Source organism: Zonotrichia albicollis, chromosome 17 (genome assembly GCF_047830755.1).
Source record: "Zonotrichia albicollis isolate bZonAlb1 chromosome 17, bZonAlb1.hap1, whole genome shotgun sequence".
NCBI classification, from domain to species: domain Eukaryota; kingdom Metazoa; phylum Chordata; class Aves; order Passeriformes; family Passerellidae; genus Zonotrichia; species Zonotrichia albicollis.
In genome coordinates this window covers 5,336,131-5,356,357 of record NC_133835.1, presented here as the reverse complement: position 1 = coordinate 5,356,357, position 20,227 = coordinate 5,336,131, and positions in this window count along the sequence as shown.

The window sequence follows — 20,227 nt, the reverse complement described above, 5'->3', positions numbered from 1 at the left end:
TATAGTTTTCATGTAATACATATCATAAAATAATAAATCAAGCCTTCTGAAACATGGAGTCAGATCCTCATCTCTTCCCTCATCCAAAAACCGCTGTGAACACCATCACAGAGCTTTGTTGCAGTAAGGTAGAAAAATTATAATGGAAAGGCCTCATAAAACCGGGCCTGCTCTGTTAGATCAGTGGCTAGCAGTTTGCAGGTTTCCACGTGTAAACAATCCTGGTGTGAGCAGTTTGTTAACATAACAATTTATTCCTGGGTGAAAAACAGCTAGCACCTACATAAACATCAAATCTGTCCCATGAGAATCAGTGAAGAAAATAGGTTAAAAAAAAATTTAGGAACAGAGAGATTTGATGGATGTGAAAAATACCTTTTACTAACCAATAGAGTAATTGGCAAGAAAGCTACCAACCAATTGCAGTCACACAGGAGGTCTGTAAAACTGTATAAAAAAGGAGAACATGCAGCACTAAAAACAGCCTTTGATACCTTGCTGGTGTGTGTCCTAGGGTGACATTGTGGTGCTTGTATCCCCAATTGTGTGTTCTGTTTATGCTGGATTGTGGCATTCATATTGTCTGGAAAAATCCCTTTGCCCAGGATTTTTCTCCTGGGAAACTGAGAAGCCTCAGAGAAAAAGGAAAACAATTATCTGATTTGCTTCTCCTATGTTTTGCTCCTTTGGAATGTGTTTGGAGATTGTTTACCCACAGGTGATTGTTCCATTGCATTCTGCTGGGAGTTGTTTTCACTCTTTGGCCAATCAGGGCCAAGCTGTGTCGGGACTCTGGAGAGAGTCACCAGTTTTCATTGTTATCTTTTTAGCATTCTGACTGTATCCTTTCTGTATTCTTTAGTATAGTTTAGTATTCTTTAATATAATATAGTATCATAAAATAATAAATTAGCCATCTGAGAACATGGAGTCAGATTCATCCTTCCTTCCTTTGTCTGGGGAGGAGTTGGTAATTAGCACTAAAGCAAAAAAAAAAAGGCTTGTTACCAAAAAATCACAAGTAGTCCCTGCCTTACTGAGGTCCAGAGTATCTCACAGTGTTTTTCTGGAGGTTTTTAGCTTTCCTCTGCACTGACTTTTCAATGAGTATTTTGGGATTACAGACACATACCCACAGCCCAGGCACGCAGGCAGGTAACTCAGTGCAAATGAAACCATTGCAGGGAGGCTGGTGAGGGGGGAAGAGCTGGGAGTGACGATTTCAGGCAGTCCCTGAGCCCACTGACCCCACTGCTGCAGCTGGTGAGGCCAGACAAACCAGCTCAGGCAGGGAACATCCCCATTCCCACCTCTCACTGCCTCAAACTCTTTTCTCTGACACAGAAATAACCAGCAGCCTGTGGCAGGTCTGTCCATGGTGGGTGCTCTGCACAGAGAGGTGAAATGATGAAATTCCCCCCCAGTGCTCCAACACTTGGCTGCCCTTTCCTGCTCCCTCCAAGAAGTTTCTTTTCAAATGTTATTGTATTTGCACCATTAATGTCACCATCTGAGCTCCCCAACCTGCACACAGCAGCCCTTAGAGCGTGGATTTATTATCCAAATGCCAAGAGTCTTGTTATCTCTAATGAACTTTGGGAAGCAGGAGGACTTGTGCATGATGGTCTGGGTTTGTTTACCCAGCTGGCATCTTTTAACTACTGAAAAATGTTACCCCTTTAAATCATGCAGCCCCAGATATATGTGTGTGCTTAAAGCTGGTGACTGTGCTGACACAACACGTGGTGACCCTTCCCCAGCACAGCTGATGACTTTCAGATATTAAACAGCATCCTGTTTCTTAGGCTTTGCCTGGAATCACTTTCATGGCCAGAAATCTGAATTATGCTAGTCCAAAGAAAGGAAATCTGTGAATTTGCACTGGAGATGGATTTCCTGAAAGAGCAGGAACACATGCATGTGGACATTGAGATAAGCAAGCCATCCACCTCACTTTGCTATAGAAATAAACTCTATATTTTGATCAGCTAATAATTTCTCCCATTTGAACAACTTGATTAATTTAACCTCTTTGCAGCAGCAAGCCTTGCTCTCCCACAGACCCCAATTTCACAATATTTGAGGCAGCTTTGTGATTGAGCAGGTAAGTGACACACTGGATGTGTCACATCATAAACATTGGCTTTGCTCAAAAACTGTGAATTTAATACTTTGGTTCGCACATGCAAACTATTAGTTTGGGATATGGAATACTGCTGCACACAACTTTAAACTTTATAGAAGAAAAAACTTTCATACCAGCAGGGTTTTATAGTCCCAATTTTCATGGGAAGTACTTGACATGGAGGCGTGAACACAGCTGAAACAAATTCACTTAAGATGTTACACACTTCCCTCAGATTGCACATGTGTTTAAGGGTTCTGCTGGGCTATGGACCAAAAATCCAGTCATAGAAATCCTTCTTGTTCGCTCTGAAATTTTGTTTTAGTGCTTCTGGCCCATCCACACACAGGCTGAAGTTTCTGACAGAGGTCTGCAAAAGTAGAGTTAATGTTACACCACAAAATTCTCCCATTTACATGGTGAGGCAAGGCCAGCTGCAGAACAGATAAAAGGTGGTGGGAAATGTCCCATTCCAGCCATACCCCCAAGTTCAGCCTGTTTCTCTTTAGAAACCAAAAACTTTAGGGATCAAAAACCGTTCTGGAGAGATGGCAGGTAGCACAGCTTTCTCACCAAGTGAAAGAGGATCACAGCACTTGTGTGAACAGAAACAGCTCTCAGAGACATTTCTGGAACAATTAACTGCACCAATTCTGTTTTTCTCACAAGTGTTTGCAATCTAGCAGGCTACTCTGACACACAGCAAGTCTGCAGCTACCTCTGATGGTCCATACAAAGTGTAACATGGTTGACAAAACCAAAAAATAACAGAGACAGAAAATCTAATTCATTCCATTTTCATGCCTGAAAGAAAACAAACAAACAAACAAACCAACCCCAAAAACCAGCACTGGTACAGTTATGACTTTTTGGATAATAACAGTTCTTTTTTGATCACAATCATTATCCAAACCACTCCAGGTCTCACCACCTCTTGCTCATCCCTTTAGAGGCCAAGGTGCATTTCCTCAATTCCAGTAGCAGAAGTTCCTACAGCCACTTCCAACTGGACATGAATTCACCATGAAAAGTCATTTCCAAGCCCAGCATTCTTTGGCTTGCATTGGATGCAGAGCAAGTGAAGCGTCACAGGAGGAAAGCAGTTTCAAATATTTTTGTTGCAGTTGATGGTAGCTGCTTGCCAATTCTTTACATTACACATAATTTTCCAAACGAAAAAAGAAAACAGAAGTGAACACTTCCATATATATAATGATCTATAAATGTATATAAAGGGTTTATAAATGTATTGTGAGTATATTGTCCACCCTCAAAAAAAAAAAAGAACATAATTTGCTCAAAAATTATATCAGGTTGTTGTGGGGTTTTTTTTAACTCAAGTTTTTCTTTGTCTTCTAGTCCCTGAGTCTTTACAGTGAAGCCAGATCCCATTTTAAAGCCATTCTCACAAACCACAATTACTAGAAATGTTTAAAACAAAAGCCAAGATTCCCTTGCAGTCCCTTGCCTCCAGGAGCTGGGATAATAAACACAAGCCCAAATATCCCAAGGCTCAGTAAAAGCACAGGAACAAGCAGCACTGTCTCCATTTCAGTGTTAAAAGACACTAAAAGCCCTGGTCACTCACTAGAGGGTATAAACCAAACTCTACAGGATCTGTGACTGGAGATCCTATTACTCAAATGGGTTTGTGCAGCTCTAATTTTATAGATAAAACTACAAAAATAAATCTGTCCTGCAGAGTGTTACTGGTAACTCACCCATGGCCAGGGACCCTCCCAGATGGGCAGAGGCAGCTGTGCCAGCTGGGTGTGAGCTCCAGAGGCTCAGCTTGGCTTTGGGTGAAAGATCCAGGCTGGTCCTCTGTTGGATTTCATTGGCCAACTTCATGAATTCTGATTGGTTTTCTTCCAACTGCTCAACTTCTCTTGAAAAACAGGAAAAAAATAAAAAGAGACAGAGAGGAAAACACTGGGGGAGTGTGACAGTGTTCACAGGGGTCTTAGGATGAGGGAAGAGACAAGGATCCGACTCCATGTTTCAGAAGGCTGATTTATTATTTTATGATATATATTACATTAACACTATACTAAAAGAATAGAAGAAAAGGTTTCATCAGAAGGCTGGCTAAGAATAGAATCAGAAAGAATGAATAACAAAAGCTTCTGTCTCGGACAGAGTCCGAGCCAGCTGACTGTGATTGGCCATTAATTAGAAACATCCAACATGGACCAAAGACAGATCCACCTGTTGCATTCCACAGCAGCAGATAATCATTGTTTACATTTTGTTCCTGAGGCCACTCAGCTTCTCAGGAGGAAAAATCCTAAGGAAAGGATTTTTCATAAAAACATGTCTGTGACAGGATTCTCCTCTCCACTTTGAAAGGAGCAAGCCCAAGTTAGGAGGAGGCCAATGCTGCAGCCTCATCCAAGGAAAAGAGCAAAGAGAAGAGCCCTGGCTCCCAGCTCTGAGCTGCAGGCCAGAGTTTCAGAGGCTCAGCTCGTGGCATTGGGAATCAACATCCAATCCCCCCAGACTGGGTTACCCCCTGAGTATCCTCAAAGCGCTAAAAATAAACCTGAAAAATAAAAGCTCCTGCCGGGAGCACCAAAACACAACAGGCATCAAATTGCATTAGAATGTTTATATTGAGGGAAATTGCATCCTGCAAACTTAAATTATCTCTCTCCTCCCTCTCCCCTCCCACCTGCCACAGCCCATTTCCTATTATATTTTTCTAACAAACCAATAGATGCTTGAAATCATGGAAAGCCATAAAGAATTGGAATCAAATTAAGTCTACATTCTAACTGCATTAGGTGCTGTCAAGCATAGTTTACTCACTCTTCACAGTTCTATCTAGAGGCTAAACAATTTTGTACCCTTTCTCTACTAATCAAAACTGATTACTCTGATAATGGACCCCTGACGCTGAACACTTTATGAAGGTAAATTATTCCATATCGAACAGGAAGGGGAATGGAAAAATCACCCAGAGATAAATAGGCCTAAAGATGCATATATTGATCTCCCATTCATTCCTTCTCTCTCTCTCAATGTCTCTATGGCTAAAGGTTCAATCAATACTTCCAGTGCTGTAATGCCATCTTTTATAATCCCATCATAATTGGCCATTCCCACTGCATGCCCCTGCATTGGCTTGGGCTGAGTGGGGCCTTTCAGAGCTGGGATCTTTTGTTTCTTTCCTCCCCAGACCAGGTAACTGAAGGAGCAGGTCTGTGACCGTGTTCACAGGGGTCTGAGGATGAGGGAAGAGACAAGGACCTGACTCCATGTTTCAGAAGGCTTGATTTATTATTTTATGATATATATTACTTTAAAACTATACTAAAATAATAGAAGAAAGGATTTCATCAGAAGGCTGGCTAAGAATAAAATGGGAAGGAATGATAACAAAGATTTGTAGATTTGTGGCTTGCCTCTCTGTCTGAGCCAGCTGACTTTGATTGGCCATTAATTAGAGACAACCAACATGGGCCAATCACAGATGCACCTGTTGCATTCCACAGCAGCAGATAATGTTTACATTTTGTTCCTGAGGCTTCTCAGGAGGAAAAAGCCTAAAGAAAGGATTTTTCATTAAAGATGTCTGTGACACAGGTCAAACCTGGCCCCAGAGCTCTCTGAAGCAGGACCTGCCTGCACACCAGGGCAAGGGGAGAGCAGGGATGCTCAGCCATGAGCTGGAATGGTTGGGAAAGTCAGCCAACAATCCTTCACCAAGGAATTGCTCAAGTACAAGCAGCTCTTATGCTTGAACACGTTGATTTTTGATTGTGAGAGACAATACACCTTCACTCTCCTGGAGCTTCAAAACCCTTCCTGTCCCCAGAGGAAAGGATGGCTTTGCTTTACAAGGTTTGGCAGTTAACAGAACAAACTGCTCAGGGGAAAGAAATGCTGATTTGATGCCTACCCAGCATGAATTTCAATAATTCTGGACTATTCTGTCAGAGGACAAAGAACAGGACTGCTTCCCAAGCCTGCCCAAGCCTCAGAGGCCCCCTGGGGTAGATTTATGGTTCTCAGGGATCAGGGTGTTACAGAGAGCACAGTGCACACCTCCAGAGGGAAAAGGTCTGTGAGGGGGTTTGTTTTCACTGTACAATGACGCCAGCCAGGGGCTATTTACAGACCACGAACAAGATGGGTCTGCTGTGGAACGTGCCTTGAGCCTTTGATTTTCCAGCATCAGCCTCATTACATGGTTATGGCAATGGGAAGATGCCACCAGCTCACATCCAAGGCAGCAGACTAAGAACTTAATGTTACAACTCACTTTATAAGTGTTTTGATCAATCACACAAAGCAAAAGCACATTGACAGTAGTTCTATCCAGCCACTTATAAGCACAGGTACCTTTGGTTAAACAATGCTTGCTTATTTTGAACACAATACCTGCTTGTAAGCCTTAAAGCACAATGCACAGAGCTCCATTATTAAGCTTCAAACTTCCTAATATCTCACTAGATAAACTTTTCTGCAGCTTAGAGAGCTATTCAGACAAGTGTTACTACACAGACCATTGTTCTATTTGCCCTTGCTTTTCTACAGTTTAAATAGTTTGTCTGCTGACCTAACTCATGACTGTTGCATAGCTCTATTCACAGTTCTGCTGTCTCTGAGGCCTGCATCTTGCAGCTTTCCCAAAATCCTCTGATTTTGTGGATTCCCACATGGAAAACCTCTATTTGTCACACTGGGTTTGGCTGTTTCCAAACACCTCAAAGCTTTGCTTGAGATGCCACCAGAACAAAGTTGTGTTACCCTGGGGTAGGAACCCCTCTGGTTCTGATCCAAGCCCAGCATCTTCCTTCTAATTCCACTGTAAGGAGATGCTGTGCTTCAACAGAAACCAGGAGCTTCCCAAAGGGTGGGCTCAGCTCCTGGTTTCACTGCTGCCTCCCCAGGGCAGAGTAAAAAGTGCTGGACTGTCTTGCAAGGGCCCACCTCACCGAACACAGCTCTATCAATGGTGGAAACCTCTCTGTCAGAACAGCCCAAGGTCCCCCACAGCCACTGAGGGCAATATCAGCATGAAATTCTCTGTAATCACAGTTAGGGCATGATACAGGCTTGTGCAGATGTCAAGAAACCTCTTCTTGGGAATCAGGTGGCAAAAAAAAAATAAGTAGAGAGATAAAACAAGACAGGAAACTGCATGAAAGCATGTGCTCCACAGAATAAAAATGAGCCTTGATAAAATTCCTGAATTGCATCTATAAATATCCCACAGCATTCCTTCACTGCACCTATAAACATTCCACATGTAACTCACATGTGAGACAGGAGCCAGGTTATAAGTTGTGCAGCTTTCTTTTTGTCCAAGATGTTTAAGTATCACACAAAACAAGGGGGAGATTTGTGGCATCACACACAAATTCTGCTAGACAAGGTACAAACTGTTCCTTGCTACCTGGATGTGGCCAAAGGAATCCACTCCCCTTATTGATTCAGGAATTTAGACTGTTGAAAGTGTTTAGAGACATCACAATGAACTTGGTGAAACACAAATAAAAATTAACAAAAGCTTGGCTGAACTGATACTGAGCTAAATCTTCTCTTTTGGCACATCCAGAGTTCTCAATGAAGTAGGAATTCACACCCTCACAAAATGTCCTGTCCTCTCTCCACCCCTGTAAATCTCCAGGAGACCAAATCATTTGCATTTCACTAGAACAGGATCCCTGACCCCAAATTACAGCACAGGATCCCTCTGGGAAAGCAGCAGGACCACTCTGGAACCTCTGGATCAAGAGGGGAAAAAAGCAAGCAGTGCTTACATGCTCAAACTTGTAAGGCTGGAAGACCCAACAGCAAAACAAGTTACCAATTTTTCTATCACATGAAAGGATGGGGAAATGGGGAGAGGAAGAAGTCAATTATTTTCTAAACATTTGCAAAAGTATTTTATAAACACACAATTCTTCCATTTTATATCCTGCAAATGTAATCAATTTTTCTCTCCAAAGTTCTTATTTAAGATTTTCTTATGAGGCTTAGCAATCACATATTGATTTGATTAAATTAATCTCTCTTTGCTGGCTGATCTGACCTTGCTGTCTATAAAATGGCCAATGTCCCAGTTAAATTTTGCAAACATTTCCAGTGGTAAACCTACCCGGGGACAAAAAGAAGGGGAAAAAAGACGGGGAAAAAAAAAAAAAAAAAAAAACAAACAAGGGGAAAAAAAAACAGGAAAAGAAAAAGGGGGAGAAAAAAAAAAGGGGGGAGAAAAAAAAAAGGAGGAGGAAAAAAAAAGGGGGAGGAAAAAAAAAAGGGGAGGAAAAAAAAAAGGGGAGGAAAAAAAGGGAGGGGGAAGAAAAAAAGAAAAAATAGTAAAAAACCCCACACCACAGTCTTCTGGGTTTAGTCTTCCAACAGGAATTTAGGGTGCTGTTATTTCTACTATCACAGAAACCTGATGGATCCAGCAATTCTTTTAACCTCTCTTCCCTACAGCTGAGCTACATAAATCCTTTTTCCTCTGTCAGCTTCCTTTGTGGACTCTTCTCTTCCCCAAAAATCCTCCTCTGGGGGCCTGGCAGTTCCTGAGCTGAAGTTACTCACAGCAGAAATGCTCTCAGGGCTCTACATCACCACCACTCACGTCTCCCCTCCCTGAGCAATCCAGAATTTATTTCATCTTCCTTTCCTGCTTTGCTCCACAAGGGAGAGGGGCAAAAGCCAGAGGAAAGACAGAAGCCAGGGGAAGTTATCTTTCATTAAAAAAACCAACAAAAGGGTGGAGTTTTTCCTTTTCTTTCCCAAGTAGCTCCGTTTTCCCAGTATTCAACCACAATAAAGGCAGGTAAAAGTGCACCAAGATAACAGTTCATGTGAACAGATCATGGTGTAAAACTGGTGTAACTAAAATAGCTCAACAAATAACCTAGCCAGACCCTCTCTGTTGTTTCTGGGACATTGCCCTTCCTAGACATGCTAGGAACTGGAATAAAAGGGCACTTCAGCATTGAAGAGGTCAGACAGAATATTTAGTTCCTAATTCACCTATTTCTGAAGTGTGAGAAACAGCAAAGATTTTGCTAGAAGATAAAAATAGTAAACAAAAAGGAGCTATTCTAATTTATAGGTTTTTCATTGCAGAGATGCTCATGTCTAACAATTATTCTCTCAAAATCCTCACACCTGCAAGGACCTAGCTGGACCTTTGTCAAACCTTTAAATTGGTTATTTCCCATCAGAGAAGAAGCACTCAGGAACTTCACCAAAAACAGGGGAGGTGAAAAGACTCTCCTGGTCCCTTTAATTCCAAGAGGAGAGGAGAGGAGAGTTCTTCTTTTTTAACATGCAACATTAAGACCCAAAAATAAAGTAATTCCATTCCCCCCTGTAGCCAACCACACAGCCTCATTCATCTCTCCTGGTGCTTTGTCCAGGCAACACTTTTAAACACATTTGCTCTTTTTACAGCTACTTACATCTCTCCTTTCACAGCATCCTCTCACCATTAGAAGTCTTTTTGAAGTGTCTTGGAGTTGGAGCATTTGGGCAGCTCCCAACACACAGCAGTGCCCAAACATCTTTTTATCCAGCTCTGGGGCAAGTTTTAGTTCCTGAGGTGGTCAGGGATAGCTGCAGGTTGTACCTACACCAGCACAACAATCTGCCCTGAGCCTGTTTCACACAGGAAATGAGAGCATCAAATCCTCCAGGCACAACTTCAGGTGTTTGAAGTGGGAGAAGGCAGGGATTAAACTAGTGTTAATTTAATTATTGCTCCTATTTGAAATGCCTGTGTGCTGGCAGAGGCCAGTCCTCAGCTGCAGTTAAAGAAAACCAAGGGGCACAAATCCCTCAGCCAGTGCAGTTAGAGAAAACCACGGAGCGCAAATCCCTGATCCTCCCTGTGAGAACTGATTCAGGCTTGTGCTTTGGGGACAGATGTCCACAGGTGTCACCACAGGTGACCAGACTGACCCATTTAAGGGCCATGACCCAAAGCTCAGGTGGCTTCTGCAGGTGCTGTCCCTCCCCAGCATCACAGGCTCCTTTATTTCCTCTCCCTACAAAATCCACTGAGTTTTCAAATAACACAGCAAGCCTCATGCTTCTCCTCTGTGCCTGCCAACGAAGCTGCTTTGTCTCCTTTGCACTTAACAAGACAAAGAAGATGGTTAACAAGAACTTTTGCAGATATGTTTTATTTTTATTTTTAAGACCTTCGGAAGCCAACTCATCTGCTCTCATGGGCTTCTTGCTGATACGTCTCACTTTATTAGTGACTTTGGCCTTGAGTGTCTCAGCTGTTTGATCAATACTGCAGGGGGTCAGTGATATTTTCTCACTTTTAGTGTCTCCCTGCCTTTAACTTTGTCACCTGATGAACAGCACTACCCCTGGAACGCTTATCTCGTATCGATTTTCTCCAGGCTCCTGCTGCATTTCCAGCTGTCCCACCATTTCCCTCCCTGTCACCACATGCCCATTTAATGTTAACTTATCCCCTTTCTCCGAGGCTTTTCATTCTTACGGGGTCTTCTGCCTCCCCCCCTCCCCTGCCCAACAGCAGATTGTCAAAAAAACAATTTCCTTTTTTCACCTGACTCATTGTTATCCCTCAGCCGTCCATTGTTTGTCAGCCCTGGCTGGGCTCACAGAGGGTCTGAGTGGAAGCAGATGTTGGAAATTCCCCTGTCCCCAGCCCAGGAGGGCTCAGATTTACCATAGAAAGTTTGTCTCCTTCACCAACAGAACTTTTCCTCTCAGCTCCCTAGCTCAGAAAGCAAAACAAAATTATTTTTGTACAGTGAGGTAGAACAAACAGCATGATAAAGTTTAATACCTTCTAAATGGTGCCAGTTTAAAGGCCAAAGCTGGTTTTGGGGAACAGTGGAAGGCAGAGACCTCCTTAGGGCAGGGAGTGTTTAATTCCTGGATGGAAAAGCCTCTCCAGCCATGCCTCTGGAAGCAGAGAATTGCTTTCAAAGCTAGCAAGGTGCTGCATGTAAAGAATCAACTCCTTCCATTCCCAACATCTGAGAAATTTACCCACGAAGAACCACTCCTCCTTATTTCCAGAACTCTGCACTTCCTGCCCTGTGAGGGCATTTAGTGAGGGCAGAGTCTGTTCACATCTTAAGATGAGATTGAGAGAATAATTTCTAGTGAGAAAACCTTAGAAACATACCTCAGTTTAGAAATATCTAAAAGCAAACCAAACTAACTCATCTAGAATTAAAAACAAAATGAAAAAGAATCATAATATATAAACCAGTATTCCTGATTTCACATTCCAACAGAAAAATAAAAAGCAAAATAAGTTTCACCTGATGTGGCGGCGTTCAGGTTGAGGGAAGAGACGAGGATCTGACTCCATGTTTCAGAAGGCTTGATTTATTATTTTATGATATATATTACATTAAAACTACACTAAAAGAATAGAAGAGAGGATTTCATCAGAAGGTTAACTAAGAATAGAAAGAATGAGGTTTGTGGGTCAGGGGCTCTCTGTCCAAGCCAGCTGACTGTGATTGGCCATTAATTAGAAACAACCACATGAGACCAATCACAGATGCACCTGTTGCATTCCACAGCAGCAGATAACCAACGTTTACATTTTGTTCCTGAGGCCTCTCAGATTCTCAGGAGGAAAACTCTTAAGGAAAGGATTTTCATAAAAGATGTCTGTGACAACCTGATACTTGACATGTAAAAGTTCAGTTTATGAAGGAAAAAGAAGCAATGATTTAGTTCTATTAGTTCTATAATTTAGCAATGATAGTTCTATTTTCAGCCCCATAGGTGGGAATCCATTGGTTTCAGCAGAGCAAATCTAACAGGTTTCCATATTGTTTCCTGTTACCAGCTCTGATCTTCAGCCTTTCAAACTCCTGAGCTCAGGGCTGGTGAGATGGTGAAAGACAATTGCTTACCTTGTTCTACTTTTAATGTATGTCCTTGGCTTGAATTGCTCCATTTTTAGGCAAATAGGACAGTAAATCTCAGAGAAACTATTCCACTACCTTAATTAACATAGGAACTGTCCTCTGCAGTACTTAACCCAACGTTTTCCTGATTTTTACCTTTTGAAATGTGTATTTTCAATGAACACACGACCCTTTAACAGCTGAATATCCTACCACGGGTTCAAATGCTGCCAAGGAGATCTGGGGCACTGAGCAGTGAGTGGGATCATTCCCACATCCAAGAATTAACCTGAAGGGGAAATTGATTTGTAGCCCAGCCAGGTGAAGCCATCATTTGTAGCCCACTCATTACTAAGGCAGTTTGGGCTGTGTCGCAGGCATCTTTTATGAAAAATCCTTTCCTTAGGATTTTTCCTCCTGAGAAGTCGAGAGGCCTCAGGAACAAAATGTAAACAATGATTATCTGCTGCTGTGGAATGCAACAGATGCATCTGTGATTGGTCTCTTGTGGTTGTTTTTAATTAATGGCCAATCACAGTCAGCTGGCTTGGACAGAGAGCTGAGCCACAAACCTTTGTTATCATTCCTTCCTTTTCTATTCTTAGCCAGCCCTGTGATGAAATTCTTTCTTCCATTCTTTTAGTATAGTTTTAATATAATATATATAATAAAATAATAAATCAGCCTTCTGAAACATGGAGTCAGATCTTCATCTCTTCCCTCATCCAAGAACCCCTGTGAACACTGTCACAGGGCTCAAGGTGAAGGAGGTGGCTGCCACCATGTAGTGAAGCAGCAGGACTGCCCAGAACATGCAGGAGAGCCAGGGAACATTTTTGACCATGGGAGGGTTTCACAGGAGCTTGTTTCCCCCCTGGGACTGTGGAGCCACCGGCACACAGCACACTCTGCCCAGCAGGACAAGCAGAGCCCAGGGATGGAACAGGAGGGCAGTGCTGCTGCTGCTGCCATCACCTGCCACCAGTGCAAGGATGCTCCACATTTCCTGGCCTCCCAACTCCCTGCAGCAGCCATTCAGTCCCAAAGGAAGTTATGGACAGGTCTCACCCTCTCCTTTTCCCCTCTGGTGGGTGAGAGCAACACACACACTGAGGACTGGGGGGCAGTTTGTCCCTGTCCTGCCCGTGAGAAGCTTTCAAACCCCTGAGGTCTTCCTGTGCCTTTCTCTGAGCCATCCCAGAGGATGGACCTGCAAGGCTGAAGGGCCACCTGCAGGTCCCTGTCCACTGAGCCTGTTCTGAGCAGCTTTGCCCCTGCCCAGCCCTCTCAGCCCCTGCCATTAGCCCCTGATTTAACATCCACGTGCTTTTTTATTCACCTAACAGGTTTATTCCTTTGTCAGGTGCAGCCTCACATGGGAGGGCTGCTCTGGGACATACCCAGCAGGATTTATTGTGCTAACAGGTTTGTTCCTGGAGCAGCTTTCCATTCCTGCAGGCTCCCAGGCAGAGGGAGGCAGGAGGCTCCTGCTCAGAGCGAGCCTGCATTGCCCTCCTGCGGCCAGCACCCGGCTCCTGGAACCGCACATTAATCATAGCAGCAGGAGTGTAAAATTCAATTTTACCTCTCCATTCATTCTGAGATGAGTTGAAGGCCGGCCTTGTACATATAAAGCACACTTTACTTCATCAGAGCCCTGGTAACAAATGGAGTGTCTTCTTGGGGGAGTTTAACCATCAAAAAGCAGCGCGCCGTTTAATTCCACGCGTGCCGAGGGTCAGAGCAGGAGCTCTTGGCATCAGCAAATGCTTCAGCCCTCAGCTGTGCAGTAAACTATGTTTTAGAGATTGTTCCTCAATACAAAATGATCAGTCCATTTATCTGCTAAAGCAGCCTGTCTCTTTGTTCAGTCTCCCAATATTTTTTCCGCTGACCTGATCTGGACAATAAACCAAAGTCATCTTAAGATATTCACTGTTCAATTTGTTACTTGAGTGCCTCTGGGTCTGGCTGGCCCTGCTGTCAGCATCCTGGGCTTCCCAGCCTTCCCCATTGACCCCAGGTCTGCCCCAGCTCATGGGGCCAGGCTCTGCTCCCAGCCCCTGCGGTGTCCCAAACCCCCAGCCAGATGTTGTGCCCTGCATCTCCCCCACACCAAACACACCTCAGCACTTGTAGAAGGGTTTGGGGCTCTCTGTGAAGCTGCTTTTGCACAGCTGCAGCCACAGTCCTTCCCCAGGGTGCTGTGGTGCTGGTTTACTTTTATGACCGGAGCTGATCTGTGCTCAGGTGTGCCCAGACCCCTCTTTGCACCCTGACCCTCTCCTGGAGCCGGTGACCCACCACAGTGTGAGTGAATGCATCTGAGCCAACATGCAGGGCAGGAATTTATCACTTATCTCCTCCCATAGCTGGAATTGTAACTGTTTTGCAGCAGTGCAGCAGTGTGGTGCAGGAGCTCACCACCCTCACACCTCTTTGCACACTTACTTCTCAGGACCTTTAGCAGGCCAGAGTGACCCCGAGAAAAGTTCTAAAGTCTCTTTTCCCAGCCCGGTGCTTGAAGGAGTCAGGGCTCTTCATTTCTCTCTCTCAAGGTTGTTTATTGTATCTTATCTATAAAAAATTTTCTCCTGCTCTGCCGAGGTGCATCCAGCAGGGCAGTTCCAGACACTCTGCCTGCCCTCAGGGCAGTGTTATGTCTTTATGCTAAAAACTACATGTACAATATTTACAATTACTTCCCAATACCTATCACCTATGTTAGACAGTGAGCTTCTACTCTAAACCAGTCTAAAAGTGCCACCATCACAGCAGAAGATGGGGGCCAAGAAGGAGAAGGAGAAAGGCTGGGCACACCCAGATCCCTCCATCTTGCCCCCTGGGACCCCATACCAAAAACCCCAAAATTTACTTTTCCACCCCGTGATAAATTCACTATTATTCTACTTAAACTGTTGTGGCTTGCTGATCTTCATCTAAGGTTGGTAACTTGCTCCATGGGTCATAATCAAGCCCACAGGTGTTTTGGGCTCTGTGCCAGGGTCTCTGAGCCCCCTGGCAGGGGTCCTGGCTGCTCAGGACAGCCAGAGGGCAGTGAAGTGGATGTGTCCCGCTCCCTCAGAAGGGGATGGAACTCATGCACAGCCCAACCACTGCTGACCATCAGCATCTCACTGGTTTCTGAGCTCTGGGTTTCGGTGTCAGAAGTGCTTTGCCTCTCTCTACATCACTTTATGATGAAGCTTTCAGAGACTCAGCTCCACAGGAGGTTTCAAAGCAGCTCAGAGAGCTGAGCTGGCTCTGCCACCGCCTCAAACTCACTTTTCCCTGGCTACCTCAGGTGTCTCAAACTGGGTGCCATGCACCTTATCCTTTGGCATCAGCAGTCCCTCTGCACTGCATGGAGGATCAGACACCCACACTTGGCTGTGGTGTCCCCTGCAGGAGCCAGACACCCCAAATTCAGCCCTCACAGCTCCCTGACTCACACCTGAGCCCTTTCATGCAGGGAACTGTAAATAACTCATGCAGGTTTACACTACAGTGATGAGGGATTTAATCTTTAAAGATGTTAAAAGAGCTTCCAAACCACCAAACCATCCTGGCTGCACAGACAAGACACTGCCTGGAGAAGCTGCTGCTCATAATCATTAATTTTGATTCCCTTGCCATTTTCCATGCTGTGTTTGCCCCGTGTTGCTCATGGGGAGCTCCATATCATCTGTCCAGCATCACAGAAGCAGCAAGATGTTAACAGCATCCTGCTGACTGCAGCTTTCTCAAGGCCTCCCACCTTCCCAACCCTCCAGCCAAAACAGCACCAGCCTGCAGGAGCAAATGGGAGGTGCTGGAAGTCTCTAGAAGGATATTTTCATCTCACTGCAAAGGCCCAGTGAGTTGGACTCTTGTGGGGGTGTGTGCAGAGCACAGCTTGGGGAGCCCCATTTCAACAGCGGGGCAGTGGCAGGCAGTGCCATAATCTTAATTTGTGATTTTTTCACTGAAAATTTGCATTTAAAACATTTTTTATCTTTTTTTCCCAAGGAAGATCCTAACCCTTTATCCATGTTTTGAAGTTTCATCCTGTTTCTTTCATTTTTTTAAAAAGAAAGGGAAGGAGGAAAAGCTTCCTTTGCAGATCTGCATCTTTCTGCTGTGGAAAAGCACAGTGAGGAGAGGGATGTGGCAAAATGCTTTCTGCCACTCAGCCAGAGAGAGTGAAGTGAGGAAAAAAGTGCAGCTGAAATCAAGCACAGCATTTAGAGATCAGTCAGCACTGAGAAATATCAGATGTCAGCAATCTGCTCCTTCCAGCTTTACAAAGAAGAGTTTTCTCTCAAACCATCTCTGCCAGTTTTGGCAACAGAACTCCAAACATGCAAAGCCACTTGCCAAAACCATTTTTGCCTTCCAGAAAGCTTCGTGTTGGTGGGTGTCAATAAATCTGACAGACACTGCAGGCTCCTACTGCCGTGGGAGATAAAATTTCACCCATATTTACACTTCAGTAAAATGAACTACAAGTGGATTTACCCAGAGAGAGACAAAGTCAACAGCAACATTCACATGTTCCAGTTCCTTGTTTCCAACCAAAAAGTGATTCCAGAATAGAAATGTGGAGGGAGGAAGGGAATAGTCAATGTTTATCTACCAGCTTCAGTAAAAATACACCAAGCAAATATAAAATACACCACTCCAGAGTGGTGGATGGAGCCTCTGGAGTCCTTGAAGGTGCTTTTCCCTGGAGAACCCACCTGGGGAAGAGCTGTGGTGGTGACAGGCACTGTGCCTCCCTCCATGGCTGTGCCCTGGGCGAAGCTCTGTCAGCTCCACTCTCCTCTCACTGCAGCTGAAGCAGGAATTCTGGCAAAGCCTAAAACTCCTGTCTTGCCAGAAGTTATTGCTTGCTTAGGTACAAGGGCTCCTGGAAAGTTTCCAAACCCTAATGGGAACTTCACTCAAATGACTGAGTAGCAAGTTCCCACATATTTCAGCCTCCCCAGTCCCTGAGATTTCCTGCTACAATACATCTTCCCTCTGTGTTCCACTCCTCATTCTCACAAGACAACCCTTAAATAGACTCAAGAGGACTTTGTGACAAAGGGACAAGAGTTAGGAGGTGTCTGGGAACAGCTTTTGGATGGAGATCAGCAGGAGGATGTGGAGCAGGTCCAGAGCAGCAGCTGCTCCTACCAATGTGTACCAACCCCTGCTGCCTTCATTCCCTGTTCAATGGTGAGGGCTTCCCACTTGGAGCTCCTCACTCATCCTCACAAACCTTCCCTGTGGCACAGCACATCCTCAGGAGGCCTCCAAATGGGGCTGAAAGTGAAAGGTGGAACAATGAATCACACCAAGGGCACAAATACCCCCAGAGTAACCTGCCCAGAGTGGGTTTGAACTGCTCCCCTGCTGCAAATCCTGCCCCCATAATGGCACCAGTGGGGACATTCTGAGCAGGGGTCATGAGGTGGGAATGGGGCCATTTGCCATTCAGAATTGACTGAAAATTAGCCTTTTCCATATATATAGAAATATATATATATATGGATATATATACATGCATATATATATATATATATGGAGATAGATTATATAGAGATATAGATATAGATATAGATGATATAGATAGATGATATAGATATAGATGATATAGATATAGATATAGATATAGATAAAGATATAGATATAGATAGATATAGATATAGATATAGATATAGATATAGATATAGATATAGATATAGATATAGATATAGATATAGATATATTCCTCCAGGATGAGGAACAGAACATAACATGAGTCTTGACAGCTGCCTGGAAAAGCAGTGCTAGGAGATGTGGAAACCTTACAAGCATCACCACGTGGGGACCCTTGGCCAGACAAAGGGACAGTGACAGCCTGGTTCCTCTGTGCACAACAAGAAAGATGTGCCTTGCTGCCAACAAGAAGCACACACACACACTCACCACCCGAACCATCTCCTTCTCTCCATGGTGAGCCCTGCAAGGCAGATCAGGTCTCCAAACCCTGCACTGACTCCCTGCCATGGTGGTGGTCAGCAAGCAAGCTCTGAGGGCAGGGTTTGTACCAGAAACAGGAATTTCCTCCTCTGGAAATGCTCCCCTGCACACAGCTGCAGGAGGAATCACTTTCTGCTTCTCTAGCTCAACCAAGAGGCTTCAAGGCTTCTCTGATGGAACCCTCATTACTCTAACATGCTGCTTTCCCTCCTGTAAAATGCAAAGGGTTAAATCAGCAGCAGCTGCAATTTCCAAAAAGACAGATTTTGGGTAAGACAAGATTTGTTCAGCAGTGCTGCAGCTCTGACACAACCCCCCCTCCATGTGCCAGGCTGGCCAGCATCCCCAGGGAGCAGCAAAGAGCCTTCCTGGTGTCCTGGCTGCTCTGACAGCTCCTAATGGCCACCACTATTTCACACTGCCCAGGCTGGATTTACACCCAGAGCTGCCTCTGTGATGGATGCCTCCCACCAGCACTGCCCCAGCCCGTGCCAGCACAGCAGGGCCAGGCACATCCTGCTCCCTGTGGCAGGATTGAACATGATCTGGCTCTTCCAGGTCCCAGCAGGGTCTTTGCACAGCTGGTGAAACCCTGGTACCTCCCCAGACACCAAAGGGAGAAGCAGGAGGAGTCCCATAAAACCTGGCTCATGGAAGATGTTTCCTGACATCAGAACAGAATCCTATCTCTGCCAGCAGGCATCTGCAATAAACAATCTATTTCTTGGCTGAAGGAAGCCAAGAAGCTCTTGTGATTTGCTGCTCTCTGTCCTGCTCTCTCTCCTGTAAATTTTGACTTTTCCAAGCAGTACAGGATGGGAACTCTACCAGGATCCCTGCTCAGGTGGGAGACCTTGAAGGGAGCCTTGAAGGCAGAGACTGCACAAGCAGAGCACGACTCACTGCAGGGACCCCCACCCACTTCCATCTGTGGGAGGGCATCAGAAACACCCCAAGGACAGGAAACATCCTCCTCTGACTGATTCTGCCTCAGCTTTGCCCCCCTTGTGCCTCTGCCTGGGAGGAGAGCACAGAGAGCAGCCTTGGAGTGGGAGAGAAGGAAGCAGCTCCTGATCCACCATGAGTTCTTCAGCAGGGATTTCCTGGAGTGGAGCTCCTGATGCTCTGTGCACTGCAGGAACTGCAAGGGATAGTTCAAATAAATCTGCAAGACAAGTTAAAGGCATTTAGTTATTTTAAATTCTAGCTATTATTCTAGAAAGGAGAAAAGAGGGATTTTTTTTTTTTTTCCCCAGGAAATTTTTGATTGGTCATAATTGGCAACACAGCCAAATTCAACCCCTGCATCTCACAGACTTGCACATCACAGCCCTGCAAAGCCAATTTTGGAATGGAGCAAGAAGATACTCTGCATCCTCTGAGACAAATCACATCTGCCATGCTGCCACAAACAAAACAGGGGGATTTCTTAGTTTGGTTTGAGGTTTTGGGCTTTTTTTGGGATACTTTTTTTGTTTGGTTTGTTTGGTTTTTTTTTTATTTGCATTAAACTGTTAAATTTGTTTATTACAATAGTGGCTAGAATCCAACAGAGCTCAAAAATTCCTTTGTAGTGAATACGAACTGTGGACAAACTGCCATTTTCTATGACTCAGGGTGCAAGTGAAAGAACCACTACAGAATGTCCTGGTTGGGAATTTTGGGGTTTTTTTAGAGAATTTTGTTTGTTTGCTTTTAAACCAGCAGGACATTCAGCCCTCTGGGTTTTTCACTAATCTCTGCACCTCAAATGCTGCCTTTATCCCACAGCCACTGACAGCTTTGTATTTTACCCTTTCTCATCCCACTTCCCATCAAACTAATTAAATTAGTTAAAACTGGAGAATAAGGGAAACTTTTGAGGAATTGGCAAATTAATTTTTCCCAAAGGTACTTTTTGAAATCGGTGCCTGCCATCTACTGGCAATTTTCTCAAAATGCAGCCGAAAACTGGATATAAGAACAGTTTTTCCACAAGCTACTTATGTTCATCTGGCAACTTTTTTATCCCAAAGTCACTTACTCTAAATGCTAAGTTGGGGTGTTGACTTTCTTTGCCAGTTGTTGATTGTGTGATCACTTGATAGAGATGAACATTATGAAATTAGAGTAATAAATCTGTTTCCAAGACAATTACCAGAATCCTGGGATAAGCACAGTTTTCCATGACACTGATGCTCCCAAAAGAAGGAATTCTGAAAGGCTCCCTGTTTCTCTTCTCTCCCTCCTTCCCTGCAACCAA